This window comes from Heterodontus francisci, unplaced genomic scaffold (genome assembly GCF_036365525.1).
Source record: "Heterodontus francisci isolate sHetFra1 unplaced genomic scaffold, sHetFra1.hap1 HAP1_SCAFFOLD_51_2, whole genome shotgun sequence".
Lineage (NCBI taxonomy): Eukaryota > Metazoa > Chordata > Chondrichthyes > Heterodontiformes > Heterodontidae > Heterodontus > Heterodontus francisci.
This window is the reverse complement of record NW_027141369.1, coordinates 5,869,353-5,896,799: the sequence shown is the minus strand read 5'-3', so window position 1 is coordinate 5,896,799 and position 27,447 is coordinate 5,869,353. Positions and strand designations below refer to the sequence as shown.

Genomic DNA, 27,447 nt, shown 5'->3' with positions numbered 1-27,447 from the left:
CCCTTTTGCATCCTCCTCACAGTTTACTTTGCCACCTCACTTTATATCATCGGCAAACATGGATAACATTACATTCGGTCACCTCATCTAAGTCATTGATACAGAATGGAAATAACTGAGTCCCGAGCACCAATCCTTGCAGTATCCAACTACTTACAGCTTTCCTGCCGAAAATGACTCGGTTATTCCTACTCTCTGTTTTTTGTCTGTTAACTACTACTCAATCTAAACTAATATATTTTCCCCAAATTGCATGGGACCAACATTGGTGTAATAACCTCTTGTTTGATAACTTATTGAATGCTTTTTGAAAATCCAAACAGACTACATCCACTGGTTCCCCTTATCTACCCTGGCAGTTACAACATCAACAAATTCTAATAATTTATCATTGACAATTTTCTTTTAATAAATCCATGTTGACTCTGCCCAACCATATTCTGATATTCCACATCACCATTTACAATGTCTGTAATAATAGATTGTAGCATATTCCCCATTGCTGATGTCAGGCAAACTGGCCTCTAGTTCCTTGCTTTCTCTCACCTTCCTTTCTTGAATAGTGTGGATATGTTTGTTACCCTCTAATCCACAGCTTCCAGAATCCAGGAATTGTTTCTTCTAAGGAACGGGAATAGCTGTGGGAAAATGAATCTGAGTAATTCTCTTCTGAGTCCACTGTATGATTCAGGTCAAATAATAATTATCAATAAAAAGGAGTAAAATCAGAGTTCAATTTAACTATAATTTGAAGGAAATCAGCGTTGGAAATATGTTTATTCAAATTATACACTTCTTGCTTTGGGAAACAAAATTCCTTTGAGACAGCACCCAACTCAGTTCCTGTCTTTCAGTTTCTCATCTGAGGAATTTAAGGAACGCCAAACTGTAATGGCTGGGAATCAAACCCGGGCACAGCTGCTTGGAAGGTCATTGACCTGAAACATTGACTGTTCTCTCTCCACAGATGCTGCCTGACCTGATGAGTATTTCCAGCATTTTCTGTTTTTGTTCCAGCTGTTTGGAAGGCAGCTATGCTCACTGCTCTAACAGCATCGCTCACATGGAGCAATACATTGAGTCTTTCTGTGGACTTTGGGACTGGGCCGCTGTCTTTTGGTCTCTGATGCTATAATCACAGCCAATAAAATACTCAGCTCAGTTCCAGGTGTTTAAAACTCGTGAACTGAAAGGCGACATGATGTTTCAGGATGTGTCAGGATGTTTCTGAACAGCAATAATCACAATTTTTGCAACACAGAATGAGTTCATTTGAACAATTGTGCTGCTCTTTGAAAGATCTATCCAATCAGTCCCACCTCCCTGTCATTTTCACATTGCCCTGTAATTTCCCCATCAAGTAATGATCCAATTCCCTCAGGAAAGTTATTATTGAATCTGTTTTCACCTCCCTTTTCAAGCAGTACATTTCTGATCATCAGAACGCGTGTTAAAATATCACCTGATCTTCCCCTGATTCTTTTAACAATTCTGTGTCCATTGGTTACAGACCCTTCTGCCAGTGGGAACAGTTCCTCTTCAACCCATTAGAATGTAGAACACAACTATTAAATATTACATTAACATCTCTGCACCAAGAAGAACGACCCTAGCTTTGCTATCCTTTCACGCATCTCTTGAACCATTCTAGTCAATCTCCTCTGCACTCTCTCTCAGGCCTTGATATCCCTGCTAAAATGTGGAACCTGGAATTAGACACAATGCTCCAGCTGAGGCCGATAACCAGTGAGATTTATAAAGGTTCAGCACAAACTCCTTGTTTGTGACCCGTATTGCCATTTCTGGTTTCTAACCCAGTGTCGGCTCTGAGCTGTTGAAACTGCCTGAATAAATATTTCCGCCCAACAAAGCGCTCAACTTCGAGGCTGGAATGTGAGAAGCTGCTGAGAATAAAAGACCCTCGCAGCCAGGCGTCATTTCCCGGTGGATTTTTCAATAGAAACTGGGGCTGGAGAGAGGCTTTGGGAAATGTCACTCCTGAATGCAGTGAGGGAGTTTGTGAATGGTTGCAGATATAAAACTATTCTGACATCACTGCCAATCACTCAATCACAATCTTTACTTTCTCCCATCCCTCATTAGCATAGAGCTGTGGGATTGTCAATTTAATCCGCACTCGGAAGGGGTTTGGTTTATTTCTGTGTCTGAAATCGAAATTGAAAATGGAAAGGTCCCCCCACCAAGCTGCACTGAGGGGCTGAACCCCTGGGAAACCCCTCGATCTGTATCGGGAAAATTTTCATTTGCTGCAAATGTAAAAATGTAATTGGCATGACAAATGTGAAATGGAAGGGTTGTGAAGCAACTCATGATTGTGCTGAAGGAAACTGATCTCCCTTGCAATGTTTGTATTTTTTGGTGCTGTTTGAAACTGTTTGGCAATGTATTTTTAACAGATTTTTATGAATAAAGTATATTTTGGAAATAAAAAAAGAGAAGAAAGCAGATCCTAAGAAGGGCGCCAAGAAAACCTTAAATAAACCGTCAACAAAGGGCGGCAAGAAGCGGAGGAAGGAGAGTTACTCCATCTACATCTGCAAAGTGATGAAGCAGGTTCACCCCGACACCGGCATCTCCTCCAAGGCCATGAGCATCATGAACTCGTTTGTGAACGATATTTTCGAGCGCATCGCGGGTGAGGCTTCACGCCTGGTCCATTACAACAAGCGCAGCACCATCAGCTCCCGGGAGATCCAGACCGCCGTGCGGGTGCTGCTGCCCGGGGAGCTGGCCAAGCAAGGGACAAAGGCGGTGACCAAGTACACCAGCTCCAAGTAAAACTGCACAATGGACTGAATAACATCCCAAACACAACGGCTCTTTTAAGAGCCACCAACAATCTCTGAAAAAGCTGCATCCGACATCTCTATGAAATCACTTTAAGACAATGTATAACATAATAACGATCCCACTGCTGTGTTTGTATCTCCTGTTATTAACCGAACACGAACCCATAATCTGATCACCCGCCTTCACTTTTTTTGCTTAAAGCTGCTCTTATTCTGGTTTTTCACAGCCCCTGAATGACCACATTAACAGCTGATTTGAACGGTAAGGATTCGACCTTCATCCCTTCACTGATTAATCATTTTATCAACAGCAACTCTCCGCAGTGTAACAGCCTGGGATGGGATTATTACAGAGCAAGTTAAGGGCCGTTTGAGGACTTGATCCGGCTTCCTCTTTTCAGAGAAGGACACTGGGCTCTGATTGAAAACTAAACTGAGTATTTCACTTCAGGCCAATGCAGTCCCCACCCGGGACAGTTTGAAAGCGATTGCAGAATGAGTCACATTTTAAGTAACATTTTACAAGTTGAATAAAACAAAATCAAGAGATGGGATTTTAAATCTTTGACTAAGGATGACATTTATTTTAATCCGCTCCTTTCCGACAATGAAATTGGCGGGCTTTTTGAAATTGACAAATTCTCTGCTTCTGATGTCGTGACGGGTAAATCCCGCCCTCTTCTGTTGGTCACATGACTGGTGAAGAATATAGGCAAATGGAATTAAGTACCGACCATTGAGGAGAGTTCTCAGTCTTTAAGTAAAGTAAATGCTGCAGAAATTATCCATTTGTGAAAGTATTTGTGAGATTGTGGAAATGTCTGGAGGAAAGACCGGCGGGAAAGCTCGGGCCAAGGCCAAGTCTCGCTCCTCCCGGGCTGGACTGCAGTTCTCGGTGGGCCGTGTTCACAGGCTCCTGAGAAAGGGCAACTATGCTGAGCATGTGGGTGCTGGAGCCCCGGTCGATCTGGCTGCTGTGCTCGAGTATCTGACCGCTGAAATCCTCGAGCTGGCCGTTAACGCGGCCGGGACAACAAGTAGACCCGCATCATCCCCAGACACCTGCAGCTGGCTGTCCGCAACGAGGAGGAGCTCAACAAGCTGCTGGGAGGGGTGACCATCGCTCAGGGCGGGGTGCGACCCAAGAAAACCAGCGCTCAGAGCTCCCAGAAAAAGTAAAGCAGACAAAATGTCATCTAATAAACCAAAGACTCTTTTCAGAGCCACCCACAGTCTCTGAAAGGGCTGATTACTGTCTGATTCCAGCATGTCAGTAACAGAACAGAATAGGAACTATTTAAAATGTTTATGAGCAACTATTTCAGTGGCTTCTCACTGTTCCCCTGATCCCTGTGTGAAGGGGAATTACCAAGAGTCTAATTTATTCCTTTCCACACCGAGTTTGAGTTATTGGTCCCTGAAGGATTGCTGAATGGAGTCTTTTACCGCCGGTTACAGATAAGAAGTGGGGGAAAAATGACAGGTTAAAGCAGTGCGTAAAATAGCGCCAGGAATTTGTGGCGATAATAGCGGAATAAAGAAAGGTTTTTAAAGGTTGGTGGAAAATATTTTACGAACAACTTTAAATAGATTTTCCAGTAATTCGCTTTTTGCCGACACTGAAATTGGCGCCTTTTTCGAATTCAAACGTTCTGCCAATTTCGACAATTTAAGCCAATGATTTGCTGCATTCTCCCTAATTCGAGGCTCTGCGATTGGTTAAGAAATGCGAATGGGAAGAGGGTGACCAATCAGAAGTGAGCGCGGGCTCAAACTGCGGGAATTCCAGGTCCCTGAATGATTGAGCTGAAACTGATCAGTTTCACAAACCCTGTCAGTTTCAGTGCAGGAAACACCGTCTCGGAGGAAATAACATCGCAAGTGGGTCTGGTTCCAGTGACCGATTTAACGGCTGCTGCAAAACTCCCGGATTCTCTCATTGCAGCGAAATCATTTTGAAATTCTATGAAAACAATGAGTGATTCTGGAGGAGTGATGTGGCTTTTCACTGAGGGCATGTGTCGACTGGGGAAATAACTAACTGTAGAGTCTCGGGCACTGTTTACACAGCCCGGTTCGAAAATCAAATCCACTGCACATCCTTGCTGCAACTGAAATGTCAATTTCGGGGATTCCAGTTTTATACCCGAACACAGCACAGATTTATTCCAGTCAGTTCTGAACAGCCTATCCCATCTCCCGTTTCCAGCTCACTGCTCTCTCTGTGAGACGGTGGGTGGCTCTTCGAAGAGCCTTTGTTGTGTGTTTGCTGGAAAAAGTCGAGTTGTGCTGCCCTGCCGTTTCAGAGCGAACACCACATCCATGGCAGTGACCGTCTTGCGCTTGGCGTACTCAGTGTCGGTGACCGCATCCCTGATCACATTCTCCAGGAAAACCTTCAACACCCCGCGAGTCTCCTCACAGATCAAACCCGAGATCCGCTTGAGCCCGCCACGGCCAGCCAGGCGGCGGATTGCTGGTTTGGTGATGACCTGGATATTATCAGGAAGCACTTTGCGGTGCCGCTTTGCTCCGCCTTTGCCGAGTCCTTTCCCTCCTTTACCTCTGCCAGACTTTCTTTTATTAATTTCCAAAATATACTTTATTCATAAAAATCTGGAAAAAAAAATACATTACAAAACAGTTCCAAAAAGCACCAAGTCAAACAATACAAAGAGTGGAAAGGAGATCAGTTTCCTTCAATACAGGAGTGAGTTGCCTCACAACCCTTCCATTTCATTTCTCATGCCATGTACATTTTACAGCAACCAAAAATTTCTGGCTGCAGTTCGAGGGGTTTCCCATGGATCCAGCCCCTCAGTTCACTATGGTGGGGGGACCTTACACAGTGGTATTTCCCCATTGAGCCTTTGCTGCAGCTGCCCCAAGCTTTACTGCGTCCCTCAGCACGTAGTCCTGGACCTTGGAATGTGCCAGTCTGCAACATTCGGTGGTGGACAACTCTTTGCGCTGGAAGACCAGCAAGTTTCAGGCAGAGCAAAGAGCATCTTTCAACGAATTGATAGTCTTCCAGCAGCAGTTGATGTTTATCTCGGTGTGCGTCCCTGGGAACAGCCCGTAGAGCACAGACCCCTGTGCTACAGAGCTGCTTGAGATGAACCTCGACAAAAACCATTGCATCTCTTTCCACACCTGCTTTGCAAAGACACATTCCAGAAAGAGGTGGGCAACCGTCTCTTCCCCATCACAGCCACCTCGAGGGCATTGTGCAGAGGGGGTGAGACTTCGGGCGTGCAGGAAGGATCTGACGAGGAGGACTCTTCTCACCATCAGCCAAGCTACATCTTGGTGCTTGTTTGAAAGTTCTGGTGATGGGGCATTCCGCCAAATGACTTTGGAAGTCTGCTCGGGGAACCATCCGACAGGATCCACCATCTTCTTTTCCCGTCGGGCCTTGAGAACATTCCGTGCAGACCAGTGCCTGATGGATTGGTGGTCAAAGGTGTTTTTCCACAGAAACTTTTCCATGAAGGATAGGTGTTACAGCACAGTCCAACTGGATGGAGCGTTCCACGGCAATGCGACCAGGCCCATCCTTCGCAACACTGGGGACAGATAGAACCTCAGCACGGAGTGACACTTGGAGTTTGTGTACTGGAGGTCTACACACAGCTTGATACAGCCACACACAAAGGTAGCCATCAGGATGAGGGCGATGTTGGGTACATTTTTCCCGCCTTTCTCCAGAGGTTTGAACATCGTGTCCCTCGGGACCTGGTCCATTTTGGATCCCCAGATGAAGCGGAAAATGGCTCAGGTGATTACCACAGTGCAGGAGTGCAGTATGGGCTAGACCTGCACCACGTACAGTAACCTGACACAATGGAGAGAGATCGCTGCTCCCACATGTTCAGCTTATGCTGTACCCTGGCTACTCATTCCTCCCAGGTTTTGGTGCACGCCCCGGCCCTTCCAAATCATACCCCAGCACCTTCAGGTTGTCTGACCTAATGGTGAAGGGGACAAAGGATCGGTCAGCTGAGTTCCCACAGAACATGGCCTCGCTCTTGCTGTGTTTAACATTGGCTCCCGAGGCCAGTTCGAGCTGGTCACAGATGCTCATCAGTCTGCGCACAGGCAGCGGATTCAAGCAGAAAACGGCGACGTCATTCATGTACAGGGAGGTTTTAACCTGAGTGCCTCCACTGCCTGGGATTGTTACCCTTCTGATACTCGCATTCTTCCTAATAGACTCAGAAAAGGGTTCAATACAGCAAACAAAGAAGACAGGGGAGAGAGGACAGCCCTGCCTGACTCCAGATTGGATTGAGAAACTTTCTGATTCCCACCCATTGATTGAGACTGCGCTCCTGATATTTGTGTAGACCAGTTTGATCCAATTGCAGATTCCCTCCCCAAACCCCATTTTGGAAAGTACGTCCATCATGTAGGTGTGCGATATCCTGTCAAAAGCCTTCTCCTGGTCCAGGCTGATGAGGCAGGTGTCCACCCTCCTGTCCCATACATAGGTGATCGTATCCCTGAGTAGCGCAAGACTATCAGAGATCTTCGTGCCTGGTATAGTCCAGGTCTGATCAGGGTCAATCACCAACTCCAGAGTAGATTTGACTCGACTGGCAATGACTTTTGACAGAATCTTGTAGTCGATGTTAAGCAATGAGATGAGCCGCCAATTTCTGATTTCTGCCCCCTCCCCCTTCCGCTTGTCGATGAGGGTAATGATGCCTTTCCTCATGGACCATACTCTGGTAATCTGCCAGACTTTTTTTTTAAATTTCCAAAATATACTTTATTCATAAAAATCTGTAGAAATTACATTCCCAAACAGTTTAAAACAGCATCAAGTCAAAAAATACAAACAGCGCAAAGGTGATCAGTTTCCTTCCATCTAATCACAAGTTGCCTCACAACTCTTCCATTTCATTGTCATGCCATATACATTTCTACATTTACAGCACACAAAATTTTCCCGAGACGGTTCGAGGGGTTTCCCATGGATCCAGCCCCTCCGCTCTGCTTGGTGGGGGGACCTTACACAGTGGTCTTTCCCCATTGAGCCTTTGCTGCGGCTGCCCCAAGCTTAAGTGCGTCCCTGACCACGTTGTCCTGGACCTTGGAATGTGCCAGTCTGCGACATTCGGTGGAGAACAACTGTTTGCGCTGGAAGACCAGCAAGTTTCGGGCAGACTAAAGGGCGTCTTTCACCGATTTGATAGTCCTCCAGCAGCAGTTGATGTTTATCTTGGTGTGCGTCCCTGGGAACAGCCCGTGGAGCACAGCCTCCTGTGTTATCGAGCTGCTTGGGATGAACCTTGACAAAAACCACTGCATCTCTTTCCACACCTGCTTTGCAAAGACACATTCCAGGAGGAGGTGGGCGACCGTCTCTTCCCTACCACAGCCACCATGATAATTCTTGCCTCAAATCAGTGCACAATAAAAGAGACTGATTCCGTCAGCTTCCTTTTTTTTACAGGCCGCCCGGACCTGGCTGAGAAAGGCAGAGTGAGAGCAGGGAGGGGAGGAGACAAGAGTGAAGATTAAACAGAGAGCAAGAATGAAGGAGACACCCAGAGTGACAGACAGAGAGAGAACGGCCCCTCATCTTTCAGCTCCACTTCCAGTTTCCTCCGGGTTGCCAATTTCAAACCCTTTATTAACAGTAGAACCGAAACCCAGCTCTCCACGCAAACTCTTCCAGACTCGACCTTCATAGTCAAGGCTTTCCAGAAAGCCAGAGTTTTTAAATATGGTCCCGCTACAATTAACACTCAGTAATATTCCCACCTAAACACAGTCCATTCTATACTAAGAAACCTCCTCAGTAACATCACCATTTCCACACACATCCGCTTCCAGCAGTTTACAGCACCTTACTGCAGCTGTTTGGGGAATCTCCTCTGTTAAGATTGGAGTTGGAAAGCGGCCTTTACCCGGCAGTGTTATTGTCTCACACTGAATCTGCTAGACATCCTGTTCTCTTATTGCGAGAGAGAAAGCACATATTTAGGAAATGTTCATTTGAAATGATCTCTATTGAGAACGAGCACGGCCGTGGGACAGGTATTCCAGTGCAAAGAGCTGTCCATGACCGAGTGTTGCAGACTGGCACATTGCAACATCCAAGACTATGTGCTGTGGGACGGCATTAAAGCTTGGGGAAGCCAGCATGGAGTCTCAATAGAAAAGGGACAGTCTAAGGCCCTAGCGCAGCGAGAGGCTGGAACCTGTGTAAAACCCCTCGGGCTGTTTGCACCAGAGAATGTTTGATGTGTAATGTAAATACTGTGAATATAACCTGTGCAGGCAGGGATAGTGAGATACCTCATGTACTTTATTGAAAGAAACTGATCTGTATTGTACCTTATGTAATATTAAAATTGAACTGCTTTGCAATGTAATTGCACAAATTTTATGAATAAATTACATATTGTGCAAAAGAAAGCAGCTTTCCTGTCAATACGCACCTTGTCTCAGGGCACAACTTTCCTGTGATCTTGTCACACCCAACTTCGCTCTATATCTTCTGACACACACTTTACAGTCTGTCATTTCCAAAAACAAGCATTCTAAAATCAAAAGACCTTTTGTTTATTTCTCCTTTCTTTTCATTTCTCCTCTATTCTTCTCAATCACTCCCTTCAACAGTCCTATTCAGATCAAGGTGGAATGTGAACAGTGTCACAACTCACCTCTGACACTATTATTACCCTTCTCTTCTCTTGTCTTATTCAATGTGAATGTTTTATTCACCAGTCTGTTGCTGTTTTACACTCTTGCCATACCATCTGGTATTGCATCCATCTGAATTCTGTGCTTTCATGGCCTTACATATCTTTTCCTCTTCCGAATGATTTGTTTGCTTCAGTTCCATTCAACCAGGCTGGACCACAGGGAAGCTTAGAACAAAGAACAGTACAGCACAGGAACAGGCCATTTGGCCCTCCAAGCCTGCGCCGATCTTGATGCCTGCCTAAACTAACACCTTCTGCACTTCCGGGGCCCATATCCCTCTATTCCCTTCCTATTCATGTATTTGTCAAGATGTCTCTTAAACGTCGCTATCGTATCTGCTTCCACCACCTCCCCTGGCAGCAAGTTCCAGGCACTCACCACCCTCTGTGTAAAAAACTTGCCTCGCACATCCCCTCTACACTTTGCCCCTCGCACCTTAAACCTATGTCCCCTAGTAAATGACTCTTCCACCCTGGGAAAAAGCTTCTGACTATCCACTCTTTCCATGCCGCTCATAACTTTGTAAGCCTCTATCATGTCGCCCCTTCACCTCCGTCGTTCCAGTGAAAACAATCCGAGTTTTTCAAACCTCTCCTCATAGCTAATGCCCTCCAGACCAGGCAACATCCTGGTAAACCTCCTCTGTACCCTCTCCAAAGCCTCCATGTCCTTCTGGTAGTGTGGCGCCCAGAATTGCACGCAATATTCTAAGTGTGGCCTAACTGAGGTTCTGTACAGCTGCAACATGACCTGCCAATTTTTATACTCTATGCCCCGACCGATAAAGGCAAGCATGCCATATGCCTTCGTGACTACCTTATCCACCTGCGTTGCCACTTTCAGTGACCTTTGCCTTGGATGGGTCCACGTTGATCCATTACATTCAGAATCACCTCCTTGAAATAACTCCATAGTACAACGACAGTAACCACACAGAATCTGCTTCAAACACTCCTGCACATTTTATCTGTTCTGACTGTCAACACCTCCAGCTCTTTTGTTTAAGTGGAACCCATCAGGTTTGTATCGGCTCCTTCTATTCTGAAAGCTGTAGCACTGGTTCAGGGAATTCAGCCCTGTTTCTCTACTCTAAAGGCTCAGCCATGCTTGGTCTGCGTGGTATTTCGCTTTTATTGCAACGTTACAAGACCTCCAATTCTCTGGAAAACGATGGTCAGACCTTCCACTATTTCTTCCCTGGCTTCTTTCAACAGCCTGGGGTACATTTCATCTGGTCCTTGTGATTTATCCACATTCAAGGATGCTCATCCCATTAAGACTTCCTCTCTCCTTAAGTTATCACGTCCAATACTTCACACTCCTCCTCCTTCATAACAATATCTGCATCACCCCCTCATTTGAGAAGACAGTAAAGTATTCATTAAGGATATTGGCAACATCTTCCACCCCGATACAAAGGTTACATTTTTGATCTTTTATGTGCCCTGCTGTTTGCTTAGTTGCCTCTTACTCGAATGTTTTGATGCAACATCTTTGGGTCCATTGTTATTTTGTTTGTCTATCTTCTTTCCTGCTCTTTCTTTGTTCTTCACCGCTGCTCCCAAACGCCTCCAGTGCAGTCAAAACGCAACGTGTCAGAAGTGGGATTTCAACCCACGCCTCCAATGGAGACTGCGACCTCAACGCAGCGCCTTAGACCGCTCGGCCATCCTGACCGCCTGCCGGTTATTATCAATGCGAAGGAAATTATTCATTCTTTGTGAAAGTATTTGTGAGATTGTGGAAATGTCTGGAAGAGGAAAGACCACCGGGAAAGCTCGGGCCAAGGCCAAGTCTCACTCCTCCCGGGCTGGACTGCAGTTCCCGGTGGGCCGTGTTCATAGGCTCCTGAGAAAGGGCAACTATGCTGAGCGTGTGGGTGCCGGAGACCCGGTCTATCTGGCTGCTGTGCTCGAGGATCTGACCACTGAAATCCTCGAGCTGGCCGGCAAAGCGGCCCGGGACAACAAGAAGACCCGCATCATCCCCAGACACCTGCAACTGCCCGTCCGCAACGACGAGGAGCTCAACAAGCTGCTGGGAGCGGTGACCATCGCTAAGGGCGGGGTGCTGCCTAATATCCAGGCCTTGCTGCTGCCCAAGAAAACCAGCACTCAGAGCTCCCAGATAAAGTAAAGCGGCCAAAATGTCATCTAATAACCCAAAGGCTCTTTTCAGAGCCACCCACAGTCTCTGTGAAAGGGCTCGTTACTGTCAGGAGGGAGTCAGTGATGGAGTTATTGTCACAGTGGATTGACCTGTTTCACATCTGTCCAGCTGTGTTTTCAGTTCACTCTCTGGATTTCGCTCTGTTTCTCTGCTCACACATCTCCCCCTCCAGTTAAATGAAGAACTGAACGACAGGGTGTCAGAATCAACAATTTAATAAATCCCGCTGCCTTCGATTTTATAAATCCCGAGATTATCCCGGTACATTAACGGGAACTGGTTCGGAGCTGATGAATTAATTTAATAATGGAAGTGTCCGGGTTAATTCTCTGTTTTTTATTTAGACAGTTTGAATTGTGTTTTTTTTTCTCCGGTGATCTGAGCGCCGCTTCTCAATGAGAATCTGTTCCCGGAACAGAGTAAATGCAGGAAGAAAGAGGCCATTCTCGGGCTGTGTGTTTCTCTCCTAACCTGATCTGTTTACACCGCACTGTTCCCAGAGGACGGAATCAGTGAGAGTTATGCACACACAGGAGCTGAGTCCACTGCAGCGCTTTAATATATACCTTCTCCCCGGCCCTCCCTCTTCTCCGGACACAAAGTTGTTTGTTCCCCCGGCAGCGGGGTAGAGTCGGGGATTCTCTCCCCGCAGTGTCAGTGTCTGCAGCCCCGGGGAACTGGCGGTTTCAGTCAGAGTGACCGAGCTACCTGACAGGACTCTCCCCCTGAATTTGTGAACTGAGACTACACCGAACACATCTCCAGTTAGAGTGAGGGCCGGACATCCTTCTGTTTTATTACAGATAGTGGGGAAAGGGCTGGGTGGAGGGGATGTCAGCGAGTCACCAGGGATCCTGGATTTACTCCAAATCATTTCCATGTGGAATCTGCAGGCGGGGCCTGGCCAGGGATCATTTGATCAGGGGATCAGCTCTTTCCTGAGAGATGTGTGTGGCTCTGAGAAGAGCCTTTGTGTTCAGATGTTTGCAAGTTTCCCGCGCTCTTTCACTTCTTTCCAGACCCTGCTTTCTGAGCCTTCGCTGCTTTCGGCTTGACCTTGCTCGTCCATGTCTGCACTTTCTTCAGCGCCTTTCCGCCCGCCGCACTCTTGCCTTTTTTGACCTTCTTCGCAGCAGACTTTTTCTGAAGCGCTGCTTTCTTCACCGCCTTATTTGGCGTTGCCGCCGCCTTGCTGCTCGTTTTCTTGGCTGTTGCTTTCTTTGTTGTCACTTTCTTGGCTGCTGGTTTCTTCACCAATGATTTCTTGTCTGCTGGTTTCTAACGAAGGATTTCTTGTCTGCTGGTTTCTTCACTAAAGATTTCTTGGCTGCTGATTTCTTCACTAAAGATTTCTTGTCTACTGGTGTCTTCACTAAAGATTTCTTAGCTGCTGGTTTCTTCACTAAAGATTTCTTGTCTGCTAGTTTCTTCATGAAAGATTTCTTGTCTGCAGGTTCTTCATGAAAGATTTCTTGTCTGCTGTTTTCTTCACTAAAGATTTCTTGTCTGCTGGTTTCTTCATGAAAGATTTCTTGTCTACTGGTGTCTTCACTAAAGATTTCTTGTCTGCTGGTTTCTTCATGAAAGATTTCTGGTCTGCTAGTTTCTTCATGAAAGATTTCTTGTCTGCTAGTTTCTTCATGAAAGATTTCTTGTCTGCTGATTTCTTCACTAAAGATTTCTTAGCTGCTGGTTTCTTTACTGAAGATTTCTTGTCTGCTGGTTTCTTCATGAAAGATTTCTTGTCTGCTAGTTTCTTCATGAAAGATTTCTTGTCTGCTGATTTCTTCACTAAAGATTTCTTGTCTGCTGATTTCTTCACTAAAGATTTCTTGTCTGCTGGTTTCTTCATGAAAGATTTCTTGTCTGCTGGTTTCTTCATGAAAGATTTCTTGTCTACTGGTGCCTTCACTAAAGATTTCTTGGCTGCTGATTTCTTCACTAAAGATTTCTTGTCTACTGGTGTCTTCACTAAAGATTTCTTGGCTGCTGGTTTCTTCACTAAAGATTTCTTGTCTGCTGGTTTCTTCATGAAAGATTTCTTGTCTGCTAGTTTCTTCATGAATGATTTCTTGTCTGCTGGTTTCTTCACTAAAGATTTCTTATCTGCTGGTTTCTTCACTAAAGATTTCTTATCTGCTGGTGTCTTCGCTAAAGATTTATTGGTTGCTGGTTTCTTCACTAAAGATTTCTTGTCTGCTGGTTTCTTCACTAAAGATATCTTGGCTGCTGGTTTCTTCACTAAAGATTTCTTAGCTGCTGGTTTCTTCACTAAATATATCTTGTCTGCTGGTTTCTTCACTAAAGATTTCTTGTCTGCTGGTTTCTTCACTAAAGATTTCTTATCTGCTAGTTTCTTCACCGTCTTTCCCACTTTTCCCTGGGTTTTCCTTCTTGCTGATTTTGAAGGAGCCGGAGGCTCCCTGTCCCTTGCTCTGCACCAGGGAGCCTTTGTTCACATTCCTCTTGATACTTTGCTTGATCTGGGTCCTGAGCTTCTCCACATCGACACCAGAGCCTTCTTTATGGCGGCCAGGGACATCCCCTTGCGATCGCTGAAAGCCGGCACAATCTTGAGGATCTGTTCGCCCAACGGGAGATCGGCTGGCTTGTTCCGGGGAGCCGCCTTCATCTTCTTGGGGGTCTTGACTTGGGCGGCGGCGGCGGCTGGAGGAGCCGTTTGGGCGGCTGCACTATCGGTCATGTCCGGGACTCTGCACAAATTCTCACTGTCAATGTGAACTGGGTCAGAAATGAAGCCGGTGATGGTGGCACAGAGCAACTTCAAGGCAGAGAGAGGACGGGGCGGAGACAAGCTGCTGTCAGCTCCCGGCTCCTGCTGTCTCTCTGTGTTTCTCTCTCCTCACAAACTCTCCAATTCCATTGAAATTCAGAGACTCCAGACTTCCAGACTAGATCCTTCCTGTCTCTCACTCCAGTATGTTTGCTGTTGAAAAGCTTTCACTCGGATTGAGGACTCCATTTTCCATTTCACCTGGTTTTATTGCTGCACTGACCGCCCTCTCTCACCCCTCGCTGACATGTTCTCTACTTTTCAACTGAAATCTTGAAGTCAAAAAAAAAGATCCCGAATTCCCACTTTGGGGCTGAGCAGGGAGCAGGGCGGTTCTTTGACTGAAAAATCATTTGATTTTACACAAGACTGACTCTGAAATCCGGCGATGAGAGCGGACCCACAAACACAGTGGCTTTCGACTAACCCGCCCTCCCCTTTAATACAATCTCTCTTCCACAATATTCACATCTGCATATTCACAGGACAAACTGTTCCCTGAATGTAGAGTTCCCAGGATAGGTTTTCCCCTCCGCTCGGTCTGTGCTGTGGATTCTCGGGGGTGAGTTGTATTTTCTCAGCTCAGTCAGTGTTAAACAGTCTGGGGCCGGCGCTCCGAATATTGTCTGTTAACCAGAGTCCGCTACAAGAGCCAATCACAGTTGTGACTTTTTTTATTCGTTCATGGGATTTGGGTGTGAGTCCAGAACCAGGGGTCATAATCTAAGGATACGGGGTAAACCTTTCAGGTTGTCCTTTCTCTCTCTGCCCCTCTCTCTCTGCCGACACCCACCCCCGGTCTCCTCTCTCCCTCTTACTCTCCTCTCTCTCTCTCCCTCTCTCTGACAGTTGCAGAGAGCGAGAACTCTCAGCTTTATGTTTAGTCTTTTTTTTAAAACCGCAGCCGTCAGTTTCACAGCTGACAGGTGCTTTGAGCAGAGACAGCACTTCCGAAACTCGGACAAGCTCGGGTTTTTCTGGAGGGCTTTTAAATGAAATCAGAACTGCCGGAAAGCTCCGAACTTGTCCGAGGTTCTGAAACGTTGTCTCTGCTCTCAGGACCTGTCAGCTGTGAAACTGACGGCTGCGATTTGATTGAAAGTCAGACTGGTCTGGAAGAAGAAGCCAATGGGAAATTTGTCATCCCTGAAATTATCAGTCACGGACCGAACTGTTTTAACGTGGACACTGGTGTCCATGTGCAGACATGTTGCCAACCCCTGTTCTTCACACAGACTTACCAATCACACACTGATCAACGCCAACAAATAATTTGACTTTTTTATTGAAGACTGACAATACTATATACAATTTACAGGAGAGTATCACAGGCACATCTTACCGGGGATCATCCCATCTCCTATTCTGTCACATACTGTATGACATCACTTCCTGAAGTGATGATGCACACACCAGTTACCAATTCCTTGAAACAAAGAGTAGGCATAAATGGGCCATTTTCTCATTGGCAGGATGTGACTGGTGGAGTGCCACAAGGATCAGTGCTTGGGGTTCAATTATTTACTATCTATATTAATGACATGGAGGAGGGGGCAGAGTGTAATATATCCAAATTTGCTCATGATACAAAAATAGGTAGGGCATGTTGTCATGAAGACATAAGGAATCTGCAAGGGGACATAGATAGGTTGAGTGAGTGGGCAAAAACTTGGCAGATGGAGTTTAATGTAGGAAAGTGTGAGGTCATACACTTTGGTAGGAAGAATCAAAATGCAGACTATTATTTAAATAGACAGAGACTCCAAAAAAGAGGGATCTGGGTGTTCTTGTGATTGAAACACAAAAAGTTAGCATGCAGGTGCAGCAAGTAATTAAGAGGGCAAATGGAATTTTGGCCTTTATTGCTAGGGGGTTGGAGTTTAAAAATAGGGAAGTCTTGTTAAAGCTGTACAGGGTGTTGGTGAGGCCACACCTGGAGTACTGTGGACAGTTTTGGTCCCTGTATTTAAGAAAGGATATATTGGCATTGGATACAGTCAAAAGAGATTCACTCGGCTGATTCCTGGGAGAAAGGGGTTGACTTATCAAGAATGGCTAACAAGTTAGGCCTTTATACATTAAAGTTTAGAAGAATAAGGGTGATCTTATTGAAATGTATAAGATTCTGAGGGGGCTTGACAGGGTAGATGTTTCCACTAGTGGGGGAATCTGAAACTAGGTGACATAGTTACAGAATAAGGGGACAGTCATTTAAAACTGAGATGCAAAGGAATTTCTTCTCTCAGAGGGTAGTGAATGTCTGGAATTCTCTACCCAGAGAGTTGTGGAGGCTAGATCACTGAAAGCATTTAAAGAGGAGGGAGATAGATTTTTGAAATATTGGGGAGTTGAGGGCTATGAGGAGCTGGCACGAAAGAGGAGTTGAGGTCTGGGGCAAATCATCCCTGATCTTATTAAATGGTGGGGCAGGCTTTGGGGACTGAATGGCCTACTCCTGCTCCTATTTCTTATGTTCTTATAAGGGGGCTACAAAGAGATGTAGATCGGTTAAGTGAGTGGGCAACAACCTGGTAAATGGAGTAAAATGTGGGAAAGTGTGAAATTGTCCACTTTGGCAGGAAGAATAAAAAAGAAGCATATTATCGAAATGGTGAGAGATTGCAGAGCCCTGAGATGCAGAGGGATCTAGGTGTCCTCGTGTATGAATCGCACAAGGTTAGTATGCAGGTACAGCACGTAATTAGGAAAGCTAATAGAATGCTCATGTTTATCGCGAGGGGAATTGAATACAAAAGTAGGGAGGTTATGCTTCAGCTATACAGGGCATTGGTAAGACCACATCTGGAGTACTGTCTACAAAACTGGTCTCCTTATTTAAGGAAGGATGTGAATGCATTGGAGGCAGTTCAGAGAAGGTTTACTGGACAAATACCTGGAATGGTGGGCTGTCTTACAAGGAAAAATTGGACAGGCTTGGCTTGTATCCACCAGATTTTAGAAGAGTAAGAGGCAACTTGATTGAAACACATAAGATCCTGAGGGTCTTGACAGGGTGGATGTAGAAAGGATGTTTCCCCTTGTGGGAGAATCTAAAATTAGGGGTCACTGTTTAAAAATATGGGGTCGCCCATTTAAGACAGAGATGAGGAGAATTTTTTTTCTCTTAGAGGGTTGTGAGTCTTTGCAGTTCTCTTCCTCAAAACGCAGTGGAAGCAGAGTCTTTGAATATTTTAAGGCAGATGTAGATAGATTCTTGATAAGCAAGGGGGTGGTCAGGGGTAGCTGGAAATGTGGGTCATCAGTTCAGCTATGACATTATTGAATGGCGGAGCAGGCTTGAAGGGCCGAGTGGCCTACTCCTGCTCCTAATTCATATGTTCGTATGCTTGTATGTTTGTATAAAGCCCAAGATGCCATATATTTTACTACTACTCTCTCAATATGCCCTGCTACCTGCAAAGATCGATGCACATGCATCCCCAGGTCCCTCTGTCCCTGAACACTCTTTAGAACTGTGCCATTAAGCATACATTGCCTCTCCCTATTCCTTCTGTCAAAATGCATCACCTCACACTTAACAGTATTAAATTCCATCCGTCACCTCTCTGCTCATTCTGCTAGCCTATCTATGTCCTATTGCAGGCGGTTCATATCATCCTCACTGTTTGCCTCACCTCCAAGTTTGGTATTGTCAGCAAATTTTGAGATTCTGTTCCGTATTCCAAGATCCACATATTTTATACATAGCAAGAAAAGCAGTGATCCCAGCACTGACCCTCGGGGAACACCACTGTCGACCATCCCCTAGACTGAAAATAAACCATTTACTACAACTTGCTTGTTTCTGCCCTTAATCCAATTTTTTAACCAATTGGACACTGACCCTCCTCTTCCATGAGCCTCAATTTTGTTAACCAGCCTTTTATGTGATACCTTATCAAATGCTTTCGTAAAATCCATAGAAACAACATCCACTGCATTTCCTTCATCAAACTTCTCTGCTCCTTCATCAAAAAATTCAATTAGATTAGTGAAGCATGATCTGGCTTTTACAAATCCATGCTGGATATCCTTAATTAACTCAAACCTCTCTAAATGTCCATTGATATTTTCCCTGATTATCATTTCTGAAACCTTACCCAGCATTGATGTTAAATCAACTGACATGGAGTTGCTTGGACTGTCCTTGCACCCTTTCTTGAATAAGGGTGTCATTTGCCACTCTCCAATCCCCTTATCCAGGGAAGATTGGAAGATTATGGCAAGCCCTTCCTGGAGGAGTCTGGACATGCAAGGACTCAACTACCAGCAAGCGTATAAAGCAAGACCCAGGCTCAGGGCCTTCAGTTACCCCTGGAGGGGAGTCGGAGAGGCAGCGAGTGGATCCTGTGAGGAACCACAGTTCAGGAAAGATGAGAAGGTCATTGTGAAGGGACAGAGGAGATTAAGTTCAAGGTTTACCAGCTTATAAGCAAGTGCAGAGACAACGAACGGTGCTGGGGCAAATAATAGGAAGCTGTGATCGGTTGGAAGGCAGGAGTGATTAAATGACAGAAGAGATGATGGTGCAAGGCAAAAGTCAGGGAAACAACAAGTAACATTTGGCCAGCACAGATACCAGGAGTGGGGTTTGAACACACACAGACATATATTCATTGGATTTTAAGTCCAGCACCTTAACCACTCAGCCCTCCTGGTTCATTAACCCGTTGCTGAAAATGAAATTTAATGTGATCCGGGTGACATCTGGCCTTTTACAATAAACAATTATGACTCCTCTCCCATGCTAAATTGGACCCTTCATTACTTATGAACCTCAATCGGATCACCCCTCAGTCTAGGTTTCTCTAAGGTGTAGGGTCCCAACTCTTTTAGTCTAACTTGATAACGAAGATAAAAGCAAAATACTGCGGATGCTGGAAATCTGAAACAAAAACAAGAAATGCTGGATTCACTCAGCAGGTCTGGCAGCATCTGTGGAAAGAGAAGCAGAGTTAACGTTTCGGGTCAGTGACCCTTCTTCGGAACTCCGAAGAAGGGTCACTGACCCGAAACGTTAACTTGATAACGAAGATGTCTTACACTGGGAATTAGTTTAATGTCTCTCCTCTGTACCCTGTCAAAAGCCTCAATATCACCCATCATGTGAGGAGACCAAGACTGGATACAATATTCCAAGTGAGGCCTGACCAAGGTTTCATAAAAGGACAAATTCGGGACATCTCAGATACTGAAGGAGTCCGTGTCCAGAAGCAGCAAGACCTGGACAACATTCAGGCTTGGGCTGCTAAGTGGCAAGTAACATTCACACCACATAAGTACCAGGCAATGACCATCTCCAGCAAGAGAGAATGTAACCATCTCCCTTTGACGTTCAACGGCATTACCATCGCTGAATGCCCCCCACCATCAACATCCTGGGGGAAACCATAGACACAAGCTTAACTGGACCATTCATATAAATACTGTGGCACCAAGGGTAAAACAGATAGTGAGAATTCTGCAATGAATAATTCAGCTCTAGGCACGAGGTGAAATGCACATTAGGAGAGCTGGAAAAATGGACTGGTCAGGTGTGCAGAAAAGTGGCAAATGGAATTCAACTTGGAGAAGTGTGAGGTGATGCCTTTGGTGAGGTCAAACACGGCAAAGGAATACACAATTAATGGGTGAATACTGAGAGGTCTAGAGGAAGTGAGGGACCTTGAAGTGAATGTCCACAGATCCCTGAAAGTAGCAGGACAGGTTGATAAGTTGGTTAAGAAGGCTTATGGAATCCTTTCCTTTATTAGCCGAGGTATAGAATATCAGAGCAGGGAGGTTATGCTGGAACTGTATCAATCATTAGTTAGGCCACAACTTCAGTACTGTGTGCAGTTCTGGTCACCTCATTACAGAAAGGATGTAATTGCACTTAGAGAGGTTACAGAGGAGATTTACGAGGATGTTGCCAGCTCTGGAAAAATGCAGCGATGAGGAAAGATTGGATCAGCTGGGGTTGAATAGAGGAGGCTGTGGGGAGATTTGATTGAAATGTATAAAATTGTGAGGGGTCTGGATAGAGTGGATGGGAAGGGTCTATTTACCTTAGCAGGGAGGTCAATGACTAAGGGGCATAGATTTAAAGGGATTCGTTGAACGATTAGAGGGGAGATGAGGAAACGTTTTTTCACCCAGAGGGTGCGAGGGGTCTGAAACTCACTGCCGATAAGGGTAGTTGAGGCAGAAACCCTCAACTCATTTAAGGGGTGTCTGGATGTGCACCTCAAGTACCTGAACCTGCAGGGCTACGGTCCAAATGCTGGACAATGGGATTCCGCTGGGTTGCCCGATTTTTGGCCTTACTGTGCTGTAAACTTTCTATGTTCAATGATTCTATGCAGACACAGTGGGCCGAATAGCCTCCTTCTGCACTGTAACAATTCTGTGATTTTTGACTCTCCAAAACTTGTCCACCATCTACAAGGCACAAGCCAGGATGAGTGCAGCTCCAACAATACTCTAGAAACTCAACACTGTTCAGGACAAAGCAGCTGCCTTGATTGTCACCCCATTTACCACCTTAAACATTCACTCCCTTCACCACTGACGCACAGTGGCAGTAGTGTGTACCATCTACCAGATGCACTGCTGCAACTCACCAAGGCTCCTTCGAAAACACCTTCCAAACCGAAGACCTCCACCACCTTGAAGGACAAGGGCTGCAGATGCATGGAACCACCACCATCTGCAAGTTCCCCTTCAAGTCACACACCATCTGATCTGCAACAATATCGCTGTTCATTCACTGATGTTGGGTCAAAATCCTGGATCTCCCTTCCTAACAGCACTGTGGGTGTACCTACACCACATGGAGTACAGCAATTCAAGAAGGCAGCTCACCGCCACCTTGTCAAGGACAATTAGGGATGGGTAACAAATTCTGGCCTTGCCAGTGTCGCTCACATCCCATGAAAGAATAAGCCCCATCTTATAGGCAATTATCCTCTGAATGCAGCCCAATACCCTATTTGCTCCAGCTATCACTTCACAGCATTGCTGCTGTACCTTTCGAGATCTGTGCACCAGAACATCCAGATCTCTGCTCAAAATTATTTTCTTTCTCCACCTGCTTTAATGTTTTTCCCTGAAGGGTGTATGAATGTTGAGCATTCGCCCTGTCCACCTGAATAACACTGCACTTACCCAAATTAAACATCATTTACCAGTCATGAACCCAATCTCCCAACACATTAAGCTCAGCCTGAAACAGTCGAGCATCGTCTACAGTCTGAACACTCGCACAGATCTTCAAATCATCTGTAACTTTACAGATGGTGCCCCCTACACCTACATCCAGATCATTAATAAAAATAATAAAGAGCAACAGACCCAACACCGATCCCTGTGGGACACCACTGGTAACTGGTCTCCAAACAGATCCAGATCCATCTGTAACTACTTTCTGTCCACGTCGTGCCAGTCAGTTCCCAATCCAGATCAATATATTACCACTGATACCAGGGACTTTAATCTTATAGAGAAGCCTCTTGTGTGGAACCTTATCAAAATCTTTTGGATGAGATCATCTAATTAAACGCAGGCCGAGGATTAGGCCTAGGCCAGTCCTGCTCTGTGTGTGGGTCTCAGGACGACACAAGGTGAGATCAGCTCACTGAGCACAGGCCCTTCCTGCTCTATATGGTGCTCAGTACCTCATCAAATGAGAATAACTAACACACCACAGGCCAGGGAGCCTCGGCCCATCCTTCTCTGATTGTGGTTCAGTGCCAACCAGGTCAGATCAGCTAATTCAGCAAAGGCCGGAGATGGAAGCTGGATCTTTCCTGCTCTGGGGGCTCCGTACCATACCAGGTGTGATGAAGTAAAATACCACAGGCTGGGGATGGAGCCTGGGATTTTCCTGTTCTGTGTGGGGCTCTGTACAACACCGTGTGAGATGAACTATCATCCCTCAGGCTGAGGAAGGAGCCTGGGCCCATTCTGTTCTGTGTGGCTCCTACAACATTGGGTGGGTTCAGTTAACTGAACACAGGCCATGAATACAACCAGGCCCTTTCCTGCTCCATGTGGCTCAGTATCACACCAGGTGACATCAGCTAACACAGCACAGGTGGGGCTGGGGCTGGAGCCTGGGCTTCTCCTGCTCTGTGGGCTCAGTAACACAACCCGTAAGATGAACTTTTTTCAAAAGACTTCAGTGTATTTAACTCTGTGTCCAACACTGTGAGGCAGCTTTCTGTGTTATAAAGAGTGTAATTTATTGACTGGTCTCTTGGATCTTGGAGCAAACAGGGTGACAGACAGAGGTCTGTGTGCAGAGGGTTTGGAGGTGAGCTCTGATTCCTAACCCTTTCTGGATTGTGAGGAATAAAGAATGAATGAGAGAGAGAGAATGTGGGAGAAGGGATGATGGAAGAATTTGTCCGTGAACCTGATTAAAAGTGGCTCAAACGCAAGATAATGTTAAGATATCAAGAGCAGAACATTAACATAATCTGAGTTCCGCGATCTGGTCGGGTCCCATTCCCCTGAAGTGAGGAATGAACGGGTGGGGAAATTCCGCCTGGAGTTATATTTGTCTCCAATGAAGATGAGTTCACAGTGAGGATGCAATAGCTCAGGTGGGGCGAACACTAGATTGAAGAACCAGGATACAATCCCTGGTTTCATCAGTTTTAATTTGGTGTCTCCTTCATTTTAAGTAGAGAGAATCAGAGGGGAGATTTTCCACTCTTGACCCCATGGGCTGAATTTTAAACTAACGGTGCGGCTCTCGGCAGAGGCACCGGAAGCGGGTGTCGTCACCACACGAATGAAATGTGGCCGACCGACTCCGATCACGGAGCAGCCGACCAATTAATGAAGGGGAGGCGTGGGACCCATGTAAACAAGGACCAGAGGCAGGAAACGAGGTGCCGATGGCACCGACATCTGACACAACGGCAGGTGCTGGCACCATATTTAAAGGGCTGCCAGCCCTGCATTCACTGCTGCCTGGTTTAAAGGAGTGTCTTCCTGAGAGCCCTCTGCTGTCCCAGGACCAGTTCTGCTGCCTCTGATGCCCCAGGACCCGTTCTGCTGCCTCTGTTGCCTGATGGGTAAGGAGCTGAATGCGAGCCTGCCGTGACCATGGTCCCACGGTTTAGCAATGCCTCCCTGCAGGTTCTCCTCCAGGTGGCAAGAGAAAGGTGGAAGATCCTCTTCCCCAGGGATGGGAGGTGGAAACCTGTCCACCTGACCAAGCAAAACTGGCTGGAGACAGTAGGTGAGGTCAGCAGCCATGGGTTCACCCCCAGGACATGGATCCAGTGCAGGAAGTGGGTCAACGACCTGATCCAGGTTGCTCAGGCGACAACTCAAAACACTTTGGACCTTTTGGACATTGCATGTGGCAGAGTGATAGGGAATGTTTAGTGGAAAGGGAGTGACCACCCAGTCATGTGTATTGGGGAAGGGCAGCAGGAGAGGCACACGTCAGTCATTATATAACCTCACACAGTCCCTCAACAGGTGCCGCATGCAGGAGGCATATGTGTGTCCACATCATGGACTGCTGGACTATCACCATCAGAGATGTTGGGCTTGTCCCAGCTGGGAGACTAACTTTGTTCATCATAGTGGCTGCAGGAGAAGACATCCCACAATTGGAAAGAGCGTGTCAAGACTGGCGGTGGAGTGCCTTATCTCCATGTCCTCATCCCGATGGAGGAGGAGGCCATGGAACAGGCAGGGCAGCAAAGCAGCTGCTCCATAGCTGATGGAGAGACAGGGGCATCTACCCAAGAGAGTGAGTGAACATCTCCTGGGGCACAAGGGAGCATCTGCTGCAAAGGAGCCACACTGCTCATCTGTTCACCACTGCTTCAATGGAGCTGCACAGTAGGGGTGGTTGGAATGTCACGATGGGCAGACCCTAACCCTTCAATGTCCCTGTTTTCTCATGAAGGCCCGGATGAACGACAAAAGCAAAGAGCTGGAGAGACTGGGAGACAGCCGGACACATCTGAGGAGGAGGAGGGAGCCTCAGATGGTGCACCATCACATCATTCCCCTGCACCCTCCACCAGAACAGAAACGCTCACGCAAACTGATGAGCACATCACAGACAGGCCCGGGCAGCTGACGGAGGCTGTGTTAGCCGAGGCCACTGACAGTTGGTGGTCTGTGGGAGGCCAGGCCCACACTGAGCCCCAGGCTGATGACATGCCTCTGGTGTCACCAGCAACACGGGAAATACCGCAGCTGCATCGAGAGGTCAGGTAACATCTGGCAGAGTTGCCAGAGGCTATGTGTAACCAAACAAGGATGGTGGAGGAGTCCATCCAGGCCTTGGGTGCTGCACTGTCTCTGATGGGGGTGTGTCTGGCTTCCTCCATTGTGAGATTGGTGACTCTCATGGAGAGCCACATCCAGCCGATCAATCAGTGGCTGCCAGAGATGTTCGCAGACCTGCACTCCATCACTTTGTCCATGAGCTCCATCCAGCGGTGACAAGGTGAGAGGGGGGACGAGGCACCTGAATTCTCCACCAGGTCCACATCCCTCTCAGGTCAGCAGGGAGGTACAAGTGTGTCTTATAAGGGGGAGGAGCAGCTGGCTGCTACATCTGGGGTCTCCTCTCAGGGTGTTCCTGGTGTGGACAGTAGCTCGAAAGTCCCTCTGCCAGTGACACCAATGATGCCAGTGCCTGCCTCCATCACCCTCGATGACAGAGGGGGGTCCCTGTACCTGTGCAGGAGGCCCTCAGTGTGCCGGGGCACTCCAGGCCTCAGGCAGCCAGAGGACGGCCACCAATGTCATCCCAAGCCATGGGGCAGCAAGGTCAGCAGCCTGTCTCCACCTCAGCTGCCAGAGCAGGGGGAACACCACGTAGGAGCACCCGGAAAAGATTTAAGAAGAGCACCTAGATTCACTGAGGGGTTCACGGGTGAATGTACATTCCAGATGGATAGGGTTGTGTTTGGTGTCACACAGAATAAAGAAATGATGTTCTCTCACTATTTCTCCTTCCAATTGTTGATGCCCTTTGGGACTTCATTTAAACCCTTCCTCCCAAGGGGCTGGAAGTGAGGGACCAAGCCCTGAGTTCACAAAGCTTCGGCCTTGCCAGTGTGCGATGTGTACCTGGGCGCTGTAGTATAGAAGGAAAGAGGTGACAGCAGGGCTGTTTAAAGCTCAGGCTTTATTGCCTTGGTTCCAGAAGGTGGTAAGGCTCAAAGGAAACGTGAATGTATAAGTGTGTCTCGTGTCTCCCTTGTGTGTATCTCATGGTGGCTTTCCTGCTGTGCCTGAGGTCCTTCATCTGGCACTGCCTGAGCAGCATCCTCCTCCACATCCTCATCATCAGAGGAGACATCACACTCCATGACATCCTCACTTGTCAACACCTCACCCCTCTGTAGTGCCAGATTGTGCTGTTCACAGCAAACCACCACGATATACGAGACCCTCGCTGGGACATACTGAAGGGCTCCACTGGAACAATCCAGGCGCTTCAATCTCATCTTCAGGAGACCAATGGCCTCCTTGATGGTCACTCGGGTTGACCCGCAGCAGGTGTTGTACCTCTCCTCTGCATCCTTGTGTGGATTCCTCGCAGGCGTCAGTACTCATGTCCTCACTGGGTTGCCCTTGTCTCCAAGGATCCATCTCAGAAAGCGCATGGGGCCACGGAAAGTTTCTGGCACCTGGGAGTGCCTTGGTATGCAGGCATTGTGGCTGCTTCCCGGGATTTGTGCACACACCTGTAGGATCCATTTGTGATTGTCACAGACCAGTTACACACTGAGCAAATGGAAGCCCTTCCTGTTGAAGGCTGCTGGCTGGTCTGCAGGAGCCATGATGGTCACATGGGTGCATTCGATGACACCCTACACCTGGGGGAATCCAGCGATGGCCCCAAATCCTATAGCCCTCTCAGCCTGACTGTTTGGATCGATGTGCACATAGTCACTGGCCCTCCGGAACAGGACATTGGTGACCTCCTTGATGCACTGATTCACCACAGACTGTGAGATTCCACACATATCTCCAGTGGATCCCCGCAATGATCTGGTCATCCAGAAGTTCAGTGGCATCAGGTGCCCACCAAGTCCCATGGGGCACAGCTGCATCATGGCAGAGAGATCAGTGACAACCTCCGTGGAGAGGTGCAGTCTGTGGAGACACTGTCACTCGGACATCTGCAGGTAGTTGAACCTTGGCTGACGTGTTCCTCTGCCCCCTTCTCCAGCCTCCTGTTCGAGGCTGGCCTTCCTGTGGGCCCCCAAGCTGCTGTGGTGTCCCTGCTGGTGCCTGCCCTTCCCTCCCTCCCTCTCTACTCCTCCTCAATGAGAGCCTCGAATCCAGGGTGAATGAGGCCCATGACAGGTTGCCCCTCCCTTAGTGCAAGGCCTTCACAGTAAACAACACCCAGCCACATTTACCCACTCACATTTACCCTCATTGAGGTGGCACTGCCTCAATGGCACCCTGGTGTAGCTCCCCCTGCAGAGCTGGCACATTGGCCCCCACTCCTGACAGTGATTCCGGATGCCCTTCCCCCCTCCCCCCTTGCTGCCAAGTTACGCTACCTCACCAGACAGCTTCCCAGTGAAGCCAACACTCAGCTCCCACCTCCCAGTCACCTCCTTTCACCAGGCGAGGCTCTGAAGCCCCGTGGTTCCCGTGTGCTATTAGTTCAATTGGATCCAGTGAATAAAATTGCTGACAATTGGACTCATAAATACTTGAAATGCCTTCTTGCCGTGTGGATGTGCGACGTCTGCCCTCCATGTCAGCCGCCGACAGAAAAATCCGTTCCAATGTCTTCCATCCCAATTGGCCATTCTCAATAAAGTGTCAGGAATGAAGGTCAGAGGAACAGACCAGGCTGGAAACACAGAAAGAGCGAGGAGAAGCTGGTGTGAAAAACAGAGATTAAAGAACAGGCTTGTTCAGTTGGTTTGCGTCTGGTGTTTAGAATACCCGGAATCTGGGTTCACTTCCCTTCCA

The 27,447-nt window shown here is 47.1% G+C and overlaps 1 protein-coding gene and 1 non-coding gene across 2 annotated transcripts in view; both read right to left on the bottom strand.

The window, feature by feature from the left end:
* LOC137363010 (histone H2B-like) overlaps window positions 1–27,447 on the bottom strand; it is a 76,064-nt gene that overhangs the window by 11,192 nt on the left and 37,425 nt on the right. The window lies entirely within an intron of this gene.
* On the bottom strand, window positions 11,121–11,203 carry trnal-gag (transfer RNA leucine (anticodon GAG)). Its single transcript has one exon. It is a non-coding gene; the product is annotated as a tRNA-Leu (tRNA).